The sequence below is a fragment of the Felis catus genome, chromosome A2, assembly GCF_018350175.1.
Source record: "Felis catus isolate Fca126 chromosome A2, F.catus_Fca126_mat1.0, whole genome shotgun sequence".
Taxonomy (NCBI): domain Eukaryota; kingdom Metazoa; phylum Chordata; class Mammalia; order Carnivora; family Felidae; genus Felis; species Felis catus.
Window position 1 is genome coordinate 50,780,841 of NC_058369.1, and position 17,925 is coordinate 50,798,765.

Here is a 17,925-nt window from a genome sequence, read left to right on the forward strand (position 1 = left end):
CGGCTCATGGGTTCAAGAGGGATTGGCTGCCTACTGGCCAGGCCTGGATTCCATGTCACAGTGACTGGCTCAGAGGTGAGTCTATGACCAAAGGTAGGCCAGTCAGCATTACTATGGTCTGAATATTTGTGTCCTCAGGCCCCACCAAGTTTATATGTTGAAATCCTAACCCTTAAAGATGGTATTTGCACGTAGGGCATTTGGGAGGTGCTTAGGTCATGAATGTAACTAGAGTTCCTATAAAAGAGATTCACACGACCACCCCCCCCCCAGAGATCCCTTACCCCTTCTACCAGGTGAATATACACCAAAAAAAGTACCTTCTACCAATCAGGAAGTAGGTCCTCACCAGCCACACCAAATCTGCTGGCATCATGATCTTGGACTTCCAGCCTCTAGAATGGTAATAAATAAATTTCAGTTGTTTATAAACTACCCAGTCTGTGGTATTTTGTTAAAACAGCTGAAAAGGACTAAGACAAGTGTCAACCTTGTAACTATTCTGGAGCCATAGGCAAAGAGATAATTGGTCTATTGAGCTTGCTAAGCCAGTAGAAGATAAACTTGGAGCTGATGCTGTCCATCTAGACTGTCTTTAGGGAAAGCATGCCTGAGAATAAAGCCAACAGCACAGAAGGTAGGGCCAAAATCAGAGGCAGACCAGAAGAGAAAGAAAATTTACCCTGAGAACATACTCTGGGGCCCTGCATCCAATCACTACACATTCATCCCCATGAATTTCTCGGGTGAACTGATAAATTCCCAGTTTTGGTTAAATGTCACTTTCTCAAAGAGTCCTTGCTAATTCACTGTGCCCCCAGCCATAGCAGGATAGGGACAGCCATTCTGAAGTGCCCTATCTGATTTCTTGACCCATAGATATTATGAGAGATCATAAATGATATTGACTATTTTTAAGCCGCAATGTTTTGAGATTGTTACACAGCAATAGATAACTAATACAAAGTCCAAGAACAAAACAGCAAATGGTTATTAGCTCAAGGGCTAACTAACTCCAATCAACTGACAGTGGTCTAGAGAAAGTTGCATCAGCGCTGAGCAAGAAAGAGGTGAAATTAAATTAGTGGTGTCTGTCATGAAATGGGAAGTGATAGCGACTGAGTTTTTTATTTGCCAACCCTGGTCTAAGACAATTGATTATAGACCCTGATAACAATGTCCAAAGAGGGAAAGGAAGAAAAAGACAGGTAGAGGGGGTAGCAAAAGAAGCACGTGACTTTAAGACACAAAGATTCCAATCTCAGCTACTTACCAGCCATGGGAGCTTGGGGAGGTTGTGAGCTTCTCTGGGGCTCAGCTTCCTCGCCTGCAAAATCATGAGAGGGTTAAATGAGATTGTAACACAGATGTCTGGCGGTAGGTCCTCAATAAGTGAGAGTGTGGTGGGAGTCCTGGCTGAGCCTAAGCAAACTTTGGGTGTGTGGAATGGATGTGAGGTCCATTTGACTTTCAAAAACAGCAACAAGTCACAGCATTCAAGGCCTTCCTAAAGCTCTTCTCCCCAAAGTGCATCCTATGAAATGCATTCTGTCAAATACTAGTCATGTTGGATCTTAACAGGTATTACACAAATGAAGAGAGTTTGCTTACATATATTTATCAAATGACCCAGAAATCCCATTCCTGGTATTCACCTTAGAGATGTGAAAATTTATGCTTACACAAAAACCTGTACATGAATGTTTACGGCAGATCTATTTGTAATTACCAAAAGACTGGAAACAACCCAGATATATTTCAACAGTATAAATAAACATCCATAACATGGAATATTATTCAACAATAACAAAGACCTAAACATACACACACACACACACACACACACACACACACACACAGACCTAATAATTGATATATGCAACAACATGGGTGAGTCTCAAAAGGTATTACCTGAATAAAAAAAAGCCAGTCTCAAAGGCTATATAGTATATAATTCCATCTATATGACATTCTTATAAAAGAGAAATGTCAAAAAGAAAACTATATGGGTAGAGAAAAGTCAGTGGTTGCCAGGGGTTAGAGAAGTAGGGGATGTGATTATAAAAGGGTAACACAAGGGAGTTTGGGGGTGTAATAACACTATTCTCTGAATGTGGTCATGGTTACACAAATCCACATATGTGTAAAATTTCAAAGAAGTATACACCCCCAAAAATGTTAATTTTACTGTATATTATTTTTCAAAATGAAATTAAAGGAAAAATACATGTAAATGTGGAAATTTGGGGACAGAAAACAGGATGCTTTACAATAGGAGTTCTCAGAGCCTTTAACATGCTTTACTCACATATTTAATAGGTATTAATTAACTGTATATTTATTAAATCACAAATGAGTATCAAATGGGGATGCCCGGCTGGCTCAGTTGGTGCATCATGTGACTCTTGATCTCAGGGTTGTGAAGTTTGGGCCCAACATTGGGTGTAGAGATTACTAAAAAATAAAATCTTTTAAAAGAATGAGCATCTATGATGCTCAAAAACTAGAAGAGAAAATATGTAGCATTTCCGTAACTTATTTGACCACAGAATTTTTTTTCTCACAACATCTGAGGATTCTGGTGTTTCCTGGATTCACTCTGGGAAATTCACATTTGGTAACAGGTATGAGCTCTTGCCTTGATATCTGGGATCCAGAGAAGACTAAAATGATAGGTTGTGAGTCAGGTACTATTTAACACCGAGTAACGGAGGGGCGCCTGGTTGGCTATATTAATGGAATATGCAACTTTTTAAAACAGTTTTTATTTATTTATCTTGAGAGACAGAACGTGTGCGCACATGGCAGAGGGCCAGAGAGAAAGGGAGAGAGAGAGAATCCCAAGCACATGGGGCTCGAACTGACGAACTGTAAGATCATGACCTGAACTGAAATCAAGAGTCAGATGCTTAAATGACTGAGACACCCAGGCACCCCTTGCATACAACTCTTGATCTTGAGGTTGTGAGTTCAAGCCCTACACTGGGTGTAGAGATTACTTAAAAAATAAAATCTTAAAAAAAAAAAAAAAAAAACAAACACTGGGTAATTGAGACTGCCCTATACAAATGCCAGGGTGAGGAGGTTACAAGTAATAAAAAGTAATAAGTACTCTTCTGGTTTTTAAAACTTTTATGTATATATCTAAAAATACACACCAATATTTCTCTGTGTGTATGTGTGTGTCTCTCTCTGTTTCTCTACCACTCATTCATATGTGCGTGTGCACTGAAAAAAAAGTCTAGAATCTAAAGGAATTCACCAAAAGACTGTTAGTGGCTAAATCTGTGGTAAAATATTGGGTAATCTGAAATATATTTTCTCTTCTTGCTTTTCTATTTTTCATGATTTTTCATGCTAGGAATGTGAATTACTTGTAAAACAAACAAACAAAAATAGCTAAGGATTTTTAAAAAAGAAAATTTAAAAGTAAAATTAGCTACAATTTATTTGAGCACCTACCATGTGCTGGGAACTATACAAAGCACTTTCTATACATTATCTCTCATTTAGTCCTCACAATTTTTGTGAGAGGCATTACTACTATTCCCATTTTAAAGATGAAGAAATGAGACTCGAAGCAATTTGCCCAATTACTATGATGTGGATTGAATTTGGAATACAATTATAGAGGCGTACACATACACACCAGCTGTTTTCATATGCACTACACTTTTTTTTTTTAATGTTTATTTTTGAGAGAGAGAGAAAGACAGAGCATGAGCACGGGAGGGGCAGAGAGAGAGGGAGACACAGAATCTGAAGCAGGTTCCAGGCTCTGAACTGTCAGCACAGAGCCCAACACGGGGCTCAAACTCACAAGCCTTGAGATCATGACCTGAGCCAAAGTTGGAAGCCCAACCAACTGAGCCACCCAGGTGCCCCATCATACGCACTACACTTTAGAGACAGCTGGCTCAGTTGTCTGAGACTCAAAACCCAGATACGACCACCCTTTCCAACCCCAAATATCCCATAAATTCTCTCCTAGATAACTAGCCATGTGGTAGAGTGAAAAACTTGGCCACAATATTTTGAGGCTCCTCAAAATATTGCAAGAGGAGAGGTAGATTCCCCATTCCTCAAAACTGAGCTGATCTTGAGACTTGCAAATTTGTATCTGTATTTGTAATTCAAAATTTCTGAATTCTGAATTGACAGAATATGGTAGAAGTGATGCTGTGTAAGTTCCAAAGGTGTTGCAGCTTCCACCTTCATACTCTTGGAACCCCAAGACCACCGTGGTATGAAGCCAAAAATGAAATACCACACAGACAATGAGGCCCAGCCATTCCTGCTATTCCAAATGAGCCCATCCCCCAGCTAACCTTGCAACTGAATATAGCCACATAAGTGAGCCCAGGCAAACCAACAGCAGAAAATAGTTCAGAGTAATATATTATTGTTGGTTTAAACCATTAAGTTGTGGGGTGATTTTTTATGCAGCAACAGCTAACTTGAATTGCTCTCTCTCAAGTTGTTGAGGAGCCTGTGCTGGGTCACTACTACAGAAAAATACTAATCTAACACAGTGTGGTAAAAGCCCTTTTAGTGAGGTTCTCTTGCACCTCTTTTCCTAATACAGAGATCAAGCCCACACTCCATGCCCAAGAAGTGACTACAGACAGGTCTCAGACTCCCTTTCATATAGACCAAAGGTTTATTCTTCTCAAAACAGAACTATATAACTGAACAGATACTGGTAAGAAAGTGAGGAAGATTACATAATAAAGAATATCAAAAGAGCTCCTTTTGAAAAACAACAGAATATAATCATAGAAGCATACATGCCCACAGCCAGCTACTCATATGCACTCTACTTTAGAGACAGCTGGCTCCATCGCATAGGAAAAATGTGTGCTGAAATCAATTAATTTTGTTTCCTTTGCTTTTATAGCACATTAGGTTTTCCTCCCAAGATTTAGTGAGTAATGAAACATATTAACTGTAGCAGGCTGAGTTTCAATTAAAGACAGAAGGCAAGGGTCATTTACCTACAACTAAATGCTTCTTCAATAATAACAGGCTCATGAGCAAAAGGAACTTGCTGCAAAGAGAATATGACAAATTGTTACTACAACCATCATTTTCAGACACAAATGGCTCTAGACCAGAAGACCATACTAGCTCAAAACATGATATGGAACCCACTGCTAACACCAAGGAATATTCCTTGCACGTTGGGTAACTCCCTGTCAAAATCGGCAACCATGATGATAGGGAAAAAAATACCCTAGCTTCTTGAAGGTTATCCTCTCTCTTGACAGGATGACTCGGCATATTTTCATTTTACAAAATACTGGAATGTTGTTGCAGATTAATTGAACTCTTAAAATAACATCATAGTCTACATTTTAAAAGCAACATCACCAACAAAATAGTGCAGCGCTGTTCGGGGCTTGAGGATGACAATTCTTTTCAGAAGAGAGGGTCTCACAGGGAAAAGAACACAGATGGTATCTTGTAGCTCCCTCACAGCGGGTCACTTTACATTCCTTACTCTCTTTTAAATGCTATTGACAGAACGCCCTCTCAGTCTTTCCTTCCTCTTCGTTTCTCATATTTCTTGGCCGTCCTTTTGTTGATTTCAATCACTTGGCCGATTCTAATTCTCCCTTTCCTTGAACCTTAGTCTTCTCTTTTCTGCCTTACCTGATACACAAAGAGTAAGACTGCTCCTCATATGACAGCCCCGCATTTCTCCACTGTTAGCACAAAGAAAGAATTCTCTCTCAGACAGGGTCTGGTTACCCTGCAATTTTCTGTGTCCTTCTTTTCTCAAAGATACAAGTCAGTCAGTCTCTCTCTGTGTATGTCTTCCGTCTGTCTCGGTCTCTCTCTCCAGGCATCCAATCTGTGATAAAAGAGCGACACAATGTTTGGTTAATGTTCTGACAGACTGAAAGTAGGACTTAATCATAAGCAAATTTTAAATAGCTCTTTCAAACATTTCCTTAAAGTCGTACTGATGTGGTTTGAAGTGTTGGGGTTTGGAGCTGGGGGCCAAGAAAGAATTCTTGAGATATCTTCAGTGCAAAAGGTGATTTTATTAAAGCACGGGGGCAGGACTGTGGGCAGAAAGAGCTGCACTGGGATTGTGAAGAGTGACTCTTCAGGTTGGGAGGGGGTTAAGGATAGCATAAGTCTCTAAGGTACTTTGGAAACAAGGTTTCCTTCCAGGACCTTGAAGGGCTAGCTGCTGTTAGGAAAAGGTCATTTATTTCTGTTCAGTAAAAGCTCAGTCACGAGACCCTTCAGATGTGTATCAGTGGGCCATATGCTTGGAGTACCAGTGCCAACATATATCTTGAGGGTAGAGATAAAGAAAGTTTCCAAAGGAATTTTTTTATGTTAAAGTACGTACAGGATCCTGGGGAGTTGGGATAACATTAAGCTAAGATTCCCTTTTTGCCTTCAGCAAAGTGTCATCACGAAGGCAGCTGAGCTCCTAGAGAAATATCACTGCCTGTTTCAAGGACTTGTCAATGGGCTGTAGGCAGTAAGGGAATTTAATTTTTCATTTGCCTTTGTTTCCCACATCAGTAACCAGACATAGCTTCTAACACAGAAGTGGAATTAAATTCAAGTCAACACTTACTTAGTGTCTACCACTTGCCACACCTCATGCTGGGCATAGAGATCTAAGTAAGGCTTAGGGTCCGCCATCAAGGAGAAAACTTATAAAGAAAAATTATAAAGAAAAGCAAAGAATAACAGTCAACTACTTGATGGAAAGCCTAACAAATATCACCTAAGTATCACCAATTGGAAAGAAGTTCTTAGTAGAGTGAGGTTCTGTTTTGTTTTATTTTATGAATATAATTTATTGTCAAATTGGCTTACATACAACACCCAGTGCTCATCCCAACAAGTGCCCTCCTCAATGCCCATCACCCATTTTTCCTCTCCGCCATCACCCCATCCACCCTTAGTTTGTTCTCTGTATTTAATAGTCTCTCGTGGTTTGCCTCCCTCCCTCTGTGTATCTATTTTCTTTCCCCTTCCCTTCCCCCATGGTCTTCTGTCCACTTTCTCAAGATCCACATATGAGTGAAAACATATGATATCTGTCCTTCTGTTTTCTTTATTTAAAAAAATATATATTTATTTATTTTGAGAGACAGAGCATGTGCATGGGCGGGCACACACATGTGTGTGGAGGTGAGGGACAGAGACAGACGGAGGGAGAGAATCCCCAGAAGGCTCTGTGCTAACAACTAGCTCAATCTGAGATCATGAGATCATGTCCTGAGCTGAATCAAGAGCCAGACACTTAACTGACTGAGTCACCCAGGCACCCCTGTTTCTTTATTTTTAATATGGGTAAATGATATAACAAAACTTGCTTTTGCAGGATGATTATTATAGGAGTCAAACTAGACTATGACTGAATGTATCTTGCAACTCTGCAATTCAATTTCATTTCCATTTGATCATCACTGATTCAGCATCCACTTTGGTCCAGGTCCTGTGGAAATAAAAAGGAAATCTATAACCCCTAAAATGAAAGCACCCAGCATCTGAGGGAGTAGAGGGATACATCAAAAATACAATAAAGGGGGTGCCTGGCTAGCTCAGTCAGTAGAACATGCTACTCTTGATCTCAGGGTTGTGAGTTCAAGCCCCATGGTGGGCGTGAAGCCCACTTAAAGAAAAAAAAAATCTTAACATTTAAGGGTGCCTAGCTGGCTCAGTTGGTACAGCATGCAACTCTTGATCTTGGAGCTGTGAGTTTGAACCCTACATTGGATGTAGAGATTACTTGAAAATAAAAACATTTTTAATAAAGATAAAAACTTCTTAAATATATAATACACTATAATTATGTGCTGTAATAGAGATACAGAAAATGTACCAGATCTTAGAAGACAGATGAAATTCTCCAGGTGGCAGTCTGGTGAGTAGGGAAAGACAGAAGAGGATATCAAAGGATGTTATAGAAGGGGGAGTATATAATAACAAGTAGCTCTCATTAAGGCCCTTCTATGTAGTGGTCACTATATTAAGGCCCCTCACAGTCAGTATTCTCAATAAATAAAGACTAGGGCTGCTTTGGTGGCTCAGTCAGTCAAGCATCTGACTTCAGCTCAGGTCATGATCTCATGGTCCATGGGTTAGAGCCCCACATCAGGCTCTGTGCTGACAGCTCAGAGCCTGGAGCCTGCTTCAGATTCTGTGTCTCCTTCTCTCTCTGCCCCTCCCCCACTCATTCTCTCTCTCTCTCTCTCTCTCTCTCTCTCTCTCTCTCTCTCTCTCCCCCCTTCCTCCCTCCCCCCCAAAAAATAAACATTTAAAAAATTACTAAATAAAGACTAGCTAGAGGGCTCCCCTTCTTGAAAACATCATACCCTGTTACCTTACACAGTTTGGTTTTAGTGGCTGTCAAGTCTATTGGCCTTGAGAGACTAACAGCTGATTGCCCAGGAGGGAAGGGGGCAAGCACTGAAACAGAAGCGCAAAGTGATGGATTCTCACCCTGTTGTTCCTATGTCGCTCTAGGGATATCCTTTAGCTTGCTAGTCCTCAGTTTCCTCATCAGCAAAATGGATTTATTACCAGCTGACCTTGTGAGGTTGTTGGGATAATGGATGTGGAAAAGGTTTTCAAGTCTATCTTAGTGCTCTGTAGGGAAAGGCCCAGGCTGGAAACTCACTTGCCTACAGGGACCTGGAAGGTAACCTAATTGAGTGAAGCAGGCCTGTGGGAATTCTGCCAATTGTTATATCAGTTAGCTATTGCTATGTAACAAATCATCCTACAACTTAGTGGCTTAAGCCAACAATAGTATATTACTTTTCACTATTTTATGGCTTTGCTCTGTAGTTTTTCTGCTTCTATTTTGCCTGGGCTCACTCATATGGTATATTCATTTATAAGGCTGGCTGGGGGCTGGGTTGATTTGGAGAGCAAAGCAGCTAATCCTTGTTGATTAAAGTTGAATGCACATACAAAATTGGGCCCCTTGTGCCAACCTACTGTTCTTAAATTTTTTAAATATTTGTGTGTGTGTGTGTGTGTGTGTGTGTGTGTGTGTGTAAATCCCTGATTTTTAAGTATGAACTATTTTTTTTTTTTTTTTTGGGACAGAGAGAGAGAGAGCATGAACGGGGGAGGGGCAGAGAGAGAGGGAGACACAGAATCGGAAGCAGGCTCCAGGCTCTGAGCCATCAGCCCAGAGCCTGACGCGGGGCTCGAACTCACAGACCGCGAGATCGTAACCTGGCCGAAGTCGGACGCTTAACCGACTGCACCACTCAGGCGCCCAAGTATGAACTATTTTCATTAACAGAAAACACTGTGTGACCCCACAAAACCCATCTATGGACTGGATTTAGGGTTTGGGCCACCAATTGGTAACCTCCATGTTAAGTAGTATTTTTAGCCAGCCTTTACTTTTGTGTACAATCTCTTAGGTTTTCCTCAGGCACAAGCGGCCATATTAGGCCCACTTGGGCTCCCTCTCCTCGTCCTTTTGGTCAATGGTTCTCAAGATGTGGTCCACAGATCAAGAGAGTCACCATCACCAGCATCATTAGAAATGCAGATTCTTGGAGCGCTTGGGTAGCTCAGTTGGTTAAGTGTTCGTCTTCGGCTCAGTTCATGACCTCACGGTTTGTGGGTTCAAGCCCTGTGTCGGGCTCTGCTCTGCACTCACAACTTGGAGCCTGGAACCTACTTCAGATTCTGTGTCTCCCTCTCTCTGCCCCTCCCTTGCTCACTCACTCTCTCTCTCAAAAATAAATAAATATTAAAAAAAATTTTTTTTAAAGAAATGCAAATTCTTGCCCCCACCACACCTATTGATTCAGACACTCTAGGAGTAGGGCCTCTAGGTGAATCTCATGCTTGCCAGAGAGAGCCACTGCTCTCCATACCTGAGAGGAGAATGGGTGGGAGGGATATTCAAACTGACTTTCAGAACTAGAGAAATTCTCTTCCTTGAGCACCACCAGGTAAGCCACAGGCTCCCATTTTTAATAAGATGAGATCACCACAAGCCAGACTGTATGGCACATACCAAAAGGGCCATGGACTCAGTACCTTCTGATCAAGAAGACTTCACACTAGTTCTCAGTCCTTGCTATGCACTGGAATCAAATGGAGAACTTTACAAAATACTGATGCCTGGGTTTCCCCCGCCCCGAGAATCTGATGTACATGGTCTAAGGTTGCAGCCTGGCCCTCAAGAATCTTAACTGCTCTGCAAGTGACTCTAATTTTCAATCATGAGAATTAACTTGGATCTTGAAACAAGAGAAAAAAGAAACCGGTAACTGTAGATGTCTCTGGGGGAAAGCACTAAGGAATTAGAAGACTGAGAAAGAGTCTCACTTTTTAAATCTATTCTTATAATGGGAACTTCCTCTAGGTTTTTCTTCCTTGAATTTCTAGTGGATTAGCATTCTAGCCACTTCCCACAGAGCACAGTGCTTAGCAATGAATGCAAGTCAATGCTGTGCACGACTTGTCTTTGGGAAATTTATTTTCTTAAAAGAAAATGTTAGAAAGAAAGGGAAGAAAGGAGGGGGAGAGAGAAAGAGAGAGAGATGGGTAGAATGTGAACAAACAGGAAAAGGAAGAGCCATAGATAAGCAAAAGAAACAGTTTGGACAAAGTTTGGAGGTGAATTCTGCAAAGGGCATGTAGAAATAATGAGACCAGCTTACCTAGAGCAGAGGTATGTGCTGGGAAAGAGATACACAGGTATTACAGGAGTCTGATCTTAAACTGCCTTGGAGAAAAAGATGAGAGTGTATTAGGGTTCTCCAGAGAATTAGAACCAATAGTGTGTGTGTGTGTGTGTGTGTGTGTGTGTGTGTGTGTGTGTAGAGATATACGGAATTGGCTCATGTGATTTGGAAGCTGAGAATTCCCAAGATCTGCAGGATAAGTTAGAACCTGAAAACCCAGGAGAATTGACAGTGTAGTTCCCGTCTGAAGGCTGGCAGGCTTCAGACCCAAGAAAAACTAATATTCCAGTTTGAGTCTGAAGAGGGGAAAAAGTTGATGTCCCACTTTGAAGGCAGTTCAGGCAGGAGAAATTCTCTCTTACTCATAGAAGGATGTGAATTTTTGGTCTATTTAGACCTTCAACTGATTGAATGATGCCCACCCACATTAAGGAGGGCAATCTGCTTTACTCAATCTATGGACTTAAATGTTAAACTCATCTAAAAACACCCTCACAGGGGTGCCTGGGTGGCTCAGTCCATTAAACATCCGACTCTTGATTTCAGCTCAGGTCATGATCTCACGGTTCGTGAGTCTGAGCCCTGCATGGAGCTCTGTGCTGACAGTGCAGAGCCTGCTTGGGACTCTCTCTCTCCCCCTCTTTCTCTGCCCCTCCCCTCCTTGCTCTCTCAAAATAAATAAATAAACTTAAAAAAAAATAGGGGTGCCTGGGTGGCTCAGTCGGATAAGTGCCCAACTTTGGCTCAGGTCATGATCTCATGGCTCGTGAGTTCGAACCCTGAGTCGGACTCTGTGCTGACAGCTCAGAGCCTGGAGCCTGCTTCACATTCTGTGTCTCCCTCTCTCTCTGCCCCCCACCCCCACCCCCCACCCCCACTGCTTGCACTCTGACTCTGTCTCTCTCTCAAGAATAAACATTAAAAATAAATAAATAAATAAATAAATAAAAATAAAAACAACCTCAAAGAAACATAGTTAATGGATGGTTGACCAAATATCTGGGCATCTTGTGAAATTTAATAAAGGGAAATCTCACTAGAATGGAGTAGAAGGCCAGCAGGGGGAGCTCTCATGCCCTACCACTCCTCATCAGTTGCAGATACCAACAGGGAGAGGGACCTTGCAGGTGGACACTACTTTACCATCCCAGAAGGGGAAAAAAAAGGGTTTCCTCCTCCTGCTGCCCCCCCACAACAGCCCAGCCAATGAGAGACAGTCATAACTCAGAGCTCCCAACTTCCTGATTTCCTGAACAAAAGAGGCTTTCTCTCCTTTGTTCAGCAGAGTTGCCTATGATGTTGCTGTAGCTTGCTTGTCCCTGATTGCAATTCTCTGCTATTTATTTGTTGGTAAAATAATTGGCCGTTTGATTTTTAGGGTTAACAATTCCATGGCCCAGTCAAATTAACACATAAAATTAACCATCACAGGGAGTATGGATTTGAATCTGTGGACCAATGTTTCCAAAGTGTGGTGCATGAAGACCTAGACCAATGAAATACTCTGCCAAAAAAGGTTCTGTGAAAATATCAATCTCGGAAAACACTGTATACTAACACATATTGACATATGAAAGCTATGAGTTATCCTGCAGGAAAGAAATGGTTCATAACTTTGTCAACCTAGCATTTCCCTGACATTTGATCACAGAATCTGTTTTTTACTTAAAGCCTATTAATTTCTGATGGAATGAAATCTTCACAGAACAACTGGAAAAGCCAGTCCAAGCCATAAGAAGATAATATAGATTTGGAACCTGAAAAGGGACATGAAAACCGGATTTTAGTAAGATAAATTTGGCTGTAGTATGCAGGGATATAAAAGGAAAGTGAGCCTGAAAGCAGAGAGAAGCTACTTCAGCAAGGAAGCTACTTTAGCATTCAAGATCTGAGGATAGATAGAGGCTTGCACTTGGGAAAGGGGGAGGGGGAGGAGGAAGGAAATTTATGGAAAAGTGTCAGCATATATGAATTATAAGAGTATTAGAAAACTCCAGTTTGGAGCTTAGTAAGTGAAAGAATAAAGAGCCACTGATGGAGAAAGCCAGAAGGAAAGACTGGTTCATGGGCACAAATGTGGTGTGTTCTGTTTTCAATATGTTAGGTTTAGCGTCATGGTAGACAGAGGTCTGTGGGAAATATCTAGCAGTTTTTGGAATGATGAGACTTGTGTGAGAGATATGAAAATTATAAATCAATTTGGAAAAAATTATAAATCAATTTGGAAATCATAAACACAGAGCTAGAACCTAAGCCACAAGAGTGGCTCTTACTCACTTCCCCATTTCCCTCAGCCAGGCCAACCCATTCTCTTTGTAAAGGGCTTCTTTTTGAACAGTAAGCTTCGTAAACCAGTTTCAGGTCCTCCTAATAATAGCCTCACAAAGGAGCATTGAATTACATTCATTTCTGAGAACAGCTCTGGGCTCTAGGGTGGTAACCAAGCACCATCAGCAGGTAGTTTAAGGAAATAAGCCCAGAGGAAGCTCTTTAGATGTGTAAGGAGAATTAGCTCTGGAAATTCACATTTAAGTAGCACATTTAAGTAGCACATGAACAGAAACATTCTGCCCTCCTTGCTACATGTCAATAGTACCCTCTACTACAAGGCCTCACTATTAAGAAATCCCAAAGCTCAATCCCAGGCACCAGTAGATTTTTTAAATTTTTTTAATGTTTATTTACTTTTGAGAGAGAGAGAGAAAGAGAGAGTGTGGGGGAAGGGCAAAGAGAGAAGGAAACACAGAATCTGAAGCAGGCTCCAGGCTCCGAGCTGTCAGCACACAGCCCGATATGGGGCTCGGATTTACAAACAACGAGATTATGACCTGACCCGAAGTCAGATGCTTAACCAACGGAGCCACCCAGGCACCCCAGGACACCAGTAGATTTTAAACAAATTTCATAAACTAAAACCATGCTTGTAATCTTCTGGTTGCTTGTACTCATGAAAATACATTTAAACATTATCAACCAATTCAGTAAGTGCTTACAACATGCCTACTGTGCACTTGGCCCTGAAATGACCCCATGGCCTTTACCCTTTTCCTTCACACTGGACTTCTGGAGTCCCATAGTTTCATATGTGAATCCCAACTGTAACCTCTACTGATTATATGATTCTGAGCAAGTTACTTAAATGCCCAGGGCCTTGATTTTCTCATCTACAAAAAAATGGGATAAAAATAACTCATTCATTTATTTATGTGTTCATGTGTACATTCGTTCATCCAATAAATGCTTTTGAGTTCCTACTTTAGCTTTGACTATACTAAATGCTGGGACTGGCACAGTGGTAAAAGAAATAGGTGTAGGAGAGGAAACTATTTTTCTTGACTCTTTTATGTTACCTGGCTGGGTCTGAAAATTAAACCGACAAAAATGTATTAATGGGGAAAAAAAGGCATACAAATTTATGTAATATAAGTTTTACATGACACAGGAGCCTTCATAAGGAAGTGCAGATGCAGTGGAACAGAACTGAGTGTTTATGTTAGGTCTGATGAAGAATGGACAGAGGTGGAAGAATATGATATATTCAAGAGTGTGAGAAGAAAGGGAGACGATTCATTTAAGTACCAAATAAAAGCTGTGTTGTCTAATTAACAATAGGTTTACAACCTATTGGAAAATGTATGAAACCCCCCACCCCCCCCCAAATGGATTCCCAAACCCTTAGACACTTCACTTCACTGGCTTTACAATGAGCATGCACCCAAGAACTTTGGTCTCTATGCCACCTCAAGGAATGTACATTTGTTCCAATCAGACTACTTTTTTACCTTACATGGGCATAGGTGACTTCCAGGTAAGACTGTAACCTCTGTAGGTATCAGCCAGTGAGGAACCAGGGGAGTGACTTGTGTGCTAGGAGATAAATTGTCTAATGTAAGTGACCCAAGTGTGCCTGTCCATCACACACTGCTCTTGCAAGAATGTTCTTGCAAGAATGTTGATTAAAGCCTGGCTTCACTGTGCTCGGAGTCTCCGTGTCACTCCTTTGATTGCGTCAGTGGGCTTATTTCTCACAAGAAACTTAGAAATGCTTGTTGGGGGGCGCCTGGGGGGCGCAGTCGGTTAAGCGTCCGACTTCAGCCAGGTCACGATCTCGCGGTCCGGGAGTTCGAGCCCCGCATCGGGCTCTGGGCTGATGGCTCAGAGCCTGGAGCCTGTTTCAGATTCTGTGTCTCCCTCTCTCTCTGCCCCTCGCCCGTTCATGCTCTGTCTCTCTCTGTCCCCAAAATAAATAAACGTTGAAAAAAAAAATTTAAAAAAAAAAAAAAGAAATGCTTGTTGGTTAGCATTCTTCTCAGGCCCCTTTTGTCTTCAGAGATAAGGATGCTCCTTTCCTTCCAGAATAGGGAGGGCACCTCTCACACAAAGATTTTATGACTTATTTTAGAGAAGAAGAGTAGGCAGAAGGTCAGCGTGACCTTCCTCCTTCTGCTGTGTTCTCAAACTCCTTCATTTTAAAATATTCAATATGCCAAGGATGCCTGGCTGGCTCAGTGGGAGGAGCATGTGACTCTTGATCTCAGGGTCATGGGTTTGAGCCCCACATTGGGTATAGCAATTACTAAAAAATAAATTTAAAGACACACATTTAAAAAAATAATTTAGGGGCACCTGGGTGGCTCAGTCAGTTGAGCATCCGACTCTTCAGGTCATGATCTCACAGTTTGTGGGATTGAGCCCATGTCAGGCTCTGCACTGATAGCATGGGGCCTGCTTGGGATTCTCTATCCCCTCCCTCTCTGCCTCTCTCTCTCTCTTGCATGCACTTTCTCTGTCTTTCTCTCTCTCTCTTTCTCTGCCTCTCAAAATAAATAAATACACCTTAAAAAAATAATAATTTAACAAATAAAATATTGAATATACCAAAATGCCATATTTGGGGTGGCATGTCACAGGCATGGTCCCTGTAGCACTGGAGCCCAAACCTTACTGATTTTGAGGATAATCGAATGAAATCATATGTGGAAATTACAAGATACAGTGGTTCATACATAAAGGTAACTCAATAAATGCTAGTTTCCTTCTCAAGGGTACCAGGATATATCATCCCAAAATATACCTCTTTGGCATAAGGATTATTTTGAGCTAAAGGCACTTGAGAACCAGCAGTGGCAGGAAAGGCTCTTTACCTCCAACTGCTTAAAAATAGAGTATAAATTTCCCCTTTTGTAAAGGAAATTTACATTTAGAAAGGAAACTTCCATTTGTAAAGTTATCTCTGTGCCAGGAAGAAAGACAACTTTTATCACCTGAGAGACTTTTATCTACATAACAAGACAACCCATCTTTATCTTGTGCTTCCTCCCCTTGCTTTCCCAGAACTTGCCTCCCCACTCAGAAGCCCCCAAACCTCTTTTTGTTTGTCTAACCTAAGACGGTATATATAAGCCTCTATTACGTGGCTGCCTCCTTGAATCTCTATTCTTTGTGAAACTCCCTTGTGTAACTGTGTAATTAAAACTGATTTTTTGGCGACGCCTGGGTGGCTCAGTTAAGCGTCTGACTTCGGCCCAGGTCATGATCTCACAGTTCGTGGGTTTGAGCCCCTCGTCGGGCTCTGTGCTGACAGCTTAGAGCCTGGAGCCTGCTTCGGATTCTGTGTCTCCCTCTCTCTCTGCCCCTCCCCAGCTCATGCTCTCACACTCTGTCTCTGTCAAAAATAAGTAAACTTAATTAAAAAAAAAAAAAAACTGGTTTTTTGTTGTTGTTAATCTGTCTATGATCAGTTTGATTCCTGGGCCCGAACAGTGACCCTAGGGGAGAAAAAAGGGTTTTTCTCCCCTACACATCATTCCTATGTGGATGGATATACATGGAATACAAACTTAAGTGCCTATGATGGCCAATATAAATGTGTGCAGCAGTGGAGACTATGGAAATCTAAAGCTCTCCTGTCCCCACTAAAGGGCAGTGTTCCACTCTGCATTAACCAATGATTTTCAGGAGGGGATACAGGTCCAACATTCTAGATCTTCCTGTTTTAAAGAGGAATGGGAAACCTGGCTATGAAATATGCCTATTTTTAAATGTTGGCAACTGACTCCAAATCCTGGGTGGACCAAATAAAATACATCTGACCCAGGGGCTGCCCACATTTGCAACTTCCATCACAGCCTAACTCTGAGAAGGCAGAGCCCTCAGATAACTCTGAGTTCCAAGTATACTCTGAGCATATTGTACAGGAAGACTAAGGGATCCTCCAGTCAAATCTTTATTTCACTCCAGCTTGGTCCCTATCAATCAGCACAACTCTCTTCACACTCCAGTGAAACAGGAACCTGGTGTGACAGGATCATTATCACCAGAGGAAAGGACAATCTCACCAGGGGTCATCAGCTTGTATTACATAAATGAATTTAAGGGCTTGAAATGAGGAAACAATGAAAATACACGCAATAGGGCAGTGAGGCACATGCAGTTCAGGAACCAAATTGTGCTGATCGGACTTAAAGGGCCAATCACAAATATGCCAGAAACATTTGGTCAGCACTTTCAGGTGACATTTTCCCAGTGTGATATTGCGTTCATGCTTCCTTCATCTCTGACTCATTCTCTCCGGTTCAATCTATTTTGTTTATAGATTTAATATCTGGCACTATTCCTCTAAAGAGCTCACGATTTCCCTCTGCCTTCTCTTCCCCCTCCTACTTCAGAGCAGGGCAGATGGAAAACCAAATAAGCAATGACAGACGTAAAAAGATATGGATATTTATATTGCTTTGGTTTGGGGGACCAAATGAAGCTAGCCCAACAGACACAAGTTTGAAGCTGCTTCATCCCTTCCAGAAGAGTCTAAGTATTGTTTCCCAACATACACCTTGCTCTAGAAAACCCAAGTATTAGAATTCTGTGCTAAAGACCAACATTCCCCCAGCCTGCAGTTAAAGTGTTTCTTTAATTCTACCACTTACGGGTATCTGAGCATTCCATGAATCAGCAATGACCCTGATAGACCTCAGTCATCTAGAAGTCCATCACATGCTTTGGGCAGACCAACATCTAATAATCTTCTCACCTATTGGGAAGGTCTGGGGACAATGAAACTGGTACCCAGCCACATTCCTTGATGTGCCTGGGACATAAGAGGCTTATGTAAGAGACACTAAACACAGCCCACAATGTGATGGACAGGGAGTTCCTTAAAAAGGGATGGAATGTTAGAAACAACAATAGTGCCACTAAGAATAAATCACCATGAATGAAGGAGTCTGGCAGAGTG

The 17,925-nt window shown here is 41.6% G+C and overlaps 1 long non-coding RNA gene across 4 annotated transcripts in view; it reads right to left on the reverse strand.

Moving 5' to 3' along the window:
* Nucleotides 1–17,925, reverse strand: part of LOC102899285 — a 70,153-nt gene that overhangs the window by 39,397 nt on the left and 12,831 nt on the right. For 3 of the 4 annotated variants that reach the window (XR_006593953.1, XR_006593952.1, XR_006593954.1), the window contains exons 3-5: nt 4,995–5,854; nt 1,274–1,327; nt 321–395 (exon numbers count right to left, since the gene is read on the reverse strand). This is a non-coding gene — a long non-coding RNA (uncharacterized LOC102899285). Of the gene's footprint in view, nt 1–320; nt 396–1,273; nt 1,328–4,641; nt 5,855–17,925 lie in introns of those variants that run through there. The other variant, XR_439739.5, reaches the window with a different exon arrangement.